This window comes from Haplochromis burtoni, unplaced genomic scaffold, assembly GCF_018398535.1.
Source record: "Haplochromis burtoni strain Fernald_Lab_line unplaced genomic scaffold, NCSU_Asbu1 Contig_488, whole genome shotgun sequence".
Classification (NCBI taxonomy): Eukaryota; Metazoa; Chordata; class Actinopteri; order Cichliformes; family Cichlidae; genus Haplochromis; species Haplochromis burtoni.
The window spans coordinates 151726-155519 of NW_024582849.1; the positions used below are offsets into that span (position 1 = coordinate 151726).

The 3794-nt window shown below is 44.5% G+C and overlaps 1 long non-coding RNA gene across 1 annotated transcript; it reads right to left on the reverse strand.

Moving 5' to 3' along the window:
• Positions 1-184: 184 nt before the first annotated feature.
• Positions 185-2612, reverse strand: LOC102291115. Its single transcript, XR_317506.3, has 3 exons — positions 2268-2612; positions 1110-1198; positions 185-1026 (listed from the first exon to the last, which is right to left on the reverse strand). It is a non-coding gene; the product is annotated as an uncharacterized LOC102291115 (long non-coding RNA).
• Between the last annotated feature and the right edge of the window lie 1182 nt (positions 2613-3794).

Sequence of the window (3794 nt, forward strand, 5' to 3'; positions counted from 1 at the left end):
GTTACTGGAGGCCAAGGTAATGCCATCCAGAGTAAGAATCTGGTTAGATACCATATTTCAGATTTTCAGGGCCGAGTACAATAACCTCAGTTTGATCTGAATTAAGAAGCAGAAACTAGCAGCCATCTAGGTCTTTATGTCTTTAAGACATTCCTGCAGTTTAACCAATTGCCGTGTGGCTAGACCGTCCCATTTCACAGCCTCGCACTTTCGGCCTTCTCGGTCTTTGAAGGACCCGGCCCATGTAGACTGTGAAGGCCGGGTCCTTCACAGCTAGGGAGAGCAAAACTGAACACACAGACATAAGACGCAGACCTTCAAAGTAAAACCGGAAATGCACATTTATATACAACTTTTTGATGCTGTAATTACGGACCTTAGCCCAAACTGTCTTTTCTTTGTAACCAAACAGTGATGGGCCGTTCTCTCTGGCAGTGTGGACTCATTTTAGTTTCAGAACAATCTCATGAAGTGTTTCACTAAACTCTGATGTTCTGGTGAATGCAGTTCATTTGTTAGCATGTAGACAAACAATCATTAAAATGATAATGGTCAGCAGTGTTCCCCATACCAGGCGCATTGTGTTAAATGCAAATCCGGCCAGCATGAGAACAAATTAAACAAGAATAATATATACATATGAATAAAAACATAAACATTCAACATGATGTAAATGTTGAATTATAGGTAGTGTTAAAGCAGCTTGTAGTTCACTGATGATGTGAATGTCCTTCCAAATCTCTTCACACGGAGGTGTCATCATTCATTTTCACACACATCAGTTAAATACAATTTATTTAAAAACAAGCAGAGCAGTTATATTAACAACATGTTAGCTTTAAGTGTTAAATCTGTTCATTTCTGTGTGTTTCACTCGGGTAGATGTTATATGGTGTCAGAGAGGTCATCATCCTGCAGGTTTTACACGTGTGACTAAATGACCTCCATGTCCTGAAGTTCCCCAGAAGCCTGGTAACAAACTCATCATCTGATTCAGGTGTGATGACTCAGGGTGAGATCTAAAACCTGCAGGACACACAAGAGGGAGCACTGAAGCACCTGTGAGAACAAAAGCAGCTAAATACAAAGTAAAAGAGAGTAACAGAGACCTGAACAGACACGAAGCACCTGCACAAACGGTCGGGGCAGTGACCTCTGCAGGCCGACTGATGTGAGTCCACAGATGCAGGGCATTTGCCTTATTTGGGAAAAGACCAGTTCAAAGAACTTTATTATTTTCACATTCAGAGCAAGTGGTTGATCATCATTCATGTCACTGATGTTTGCTGTCTTTGGCACTGGAGGAGTAATGGCATGTAGGGAGCATTCCCAGAGTCGGCGAAACAGCAGAAACACTAAAGAACACCATCTGATTTCATTTATCGTTTCACTGAAGCTGAAAGGATCTTTTTAGCTCAGTGTTTGTTTCATTGTGTCTAATTTCAGATAAAAGAAGTGCAACCTGTGCAAATCTGCTTCCATTCTTACACTGAATTCAGCTTCTCTCACATGACTTTGTGTTGATAATGGTTAGATTGTGTGTGTTGGAGGGCACTGAATACGTAACCCCGGCTCCTTCATTTACAACCATGATTACCCAGCTTCCTCTCTGTTTCTCCCATTTCCAGCTGCACTGCAGCCTGTGGAGGAGGAAGAGGAGGGGCAGTCCAGCTCGTCTTCACTGTGTAATTTTACTCTGACAGTAAACAACATGTTCACCCGAGAGGACAGAAAAAAGCTACAGCTCGCCCTCCTCACGTCACTGAGCTCAGTGTCCCTTTAACCGTTCTGAAATAAAAACAGCTGACTGGCTCACAAATGGTGAGAAGGGGCTGGTCTGGACTTTTCTTATGTATTGCAATAATGCTAAGTTCTTGTGCTATTATTTAGATTGGGTTTTGCTGTGTTCAGTCTAGTTTTCGGAGCTGTTTGTGATTAGCGATAGCGGCTACGGGATGGTGGTTACTGGCTTCGCTCTCTAACAATGAAAGCTTTCCTCCTGCTGCTGCTGTATTGTTGTTTTGAGGAGAACCAGTGTGAACTCCCTCGAGAACAAACAGACAAAGACGTCTGCAAATAAACACACCAATCTGCCAACACGACACAAAACACACCCACACAAAGCTCTGCCTGTTGCTTCGGTCTGTGATGCTAATCACAGTTTTCCGCACGAGGGGGTGGAGAAGAAGACGGCAGGAGAGGAGGAGGAGAGGAGGCAGTGAGAGGAGAAGAAAGGAGAAAATGAGTGATGATAAGGTAACTCTTACCTCCTCAAAATGATCTCTGTGTATTTCTAAAGCGGTGATCCAGCCATGGTGTGGTAATGATGGTTGTCAGAGTGAAGGAACGTGTGTGAATGGACTGAGCTCTAATTTGGCACTCACGTGTGATCAGAGGTGACTCCAGTGTGGGATAGTCTGCATGTTAATCAGTGTTGCCTCCCTGAGGAAGACGGGAAGGAGGAACACCAAAACCCTTTTTCTTTTTTAAAGTACCCACTTGGATCGGCTCGACGCCACTGCAGACCACACGACTTGGTCGGTCCGATGAAGAGCCTTCCAGACTGCTGCTACATGTTGTAGCTGTTCTCTGTCACTGGGGGGCAGCGTCACAGACATGTTCATGTTTGAGCTGTTGGCACTGCTTTAAGCTGAGCATGCAGACTGTCTGAGCTTCCAGTAGTTTTTTCACATTTCTTGCTCTTGTTGTGAGCTCAACTTTCAACCAATCAGGGTGCTACCTGCGCATCGCTGTGATCCCCATCAGGCTTTGACAGCTGCATAGCAACATGTCTGCGTAGGCTGCACATCCAAAAAGTGTGCTGCAGAGTAAACTAAGCTGGAATTCACCAGTCAGACTGTAACAGTCACAATGGTGTGGTGTCCCTTTAAGACACCCAAGTCGAGGGTTGATGGTGTCATCAGTTTGTGCCACTGCTCTCTCTCTCTCTCTCTCTGGGATTATGAGGACACGTGCCTGCACGCTTGACGAGGGACGGATTTATGTTTTCTTCTCCAGACCCTTTTTTTGTTTTGTTTGCAACGCTTGGGTTGTATGAACGCTGGGCGTTATGTTGTTGAGCCGCAGCCATTCAGCTGGGCTTTTATATGGTTGTTGAAGAAGGCGTATTAAAGAACCACCGTGGATTGCCGATACCAGCGAGAGTGTGTGCTCTTCCGACTAGCCTGCTAGGTGTTTTGCCGCCTCCTCTCAACCACGCAACACAACCCAACGTTACAAGACCAAACTTGTCAAACATTACTTTAAACGAGACTGTGAGGCTGTCTCAAAGGCTTGATGCTGTTTATCTGGACGTAGCATTTCCAGGGGAAGAACAAGAAAGCTCCAGGAAAGAAGGACAACCACTGCCTAAGTGAAAACCTGTAGTGATCCCGTACGTGTCAGGAGTATCAAGTGAGACACGTTTTTTCTAAACACCGGGTCTCTGTGGCTTTTAGACCCCAAAACACGCTGCGCCAAAAATTGGTCCACCCCGAGGATCGGGTGCCCCAACACAAACAGAGTAACATAGTGTACGCTGTTAAGTGCAGGAGGATTGCTAGGATTTATACATCGGGGAAACCAAACAACCTCTGGCTACAACACAGAAGAGCCACCTCGTCAGGCCAGGACTCTGCAGTCAATTCAATTCAATTCAATTCAATTCAATTCAATTCAATTCAATTCAATTCGATTTCTTTATTGTCCCACAAGGGGAAATTAGTTTAGCAGCAGGAGGATAATAAATAAATAAAATAATAATAACAATAATAATGATAGAAAGTTCAAGGACA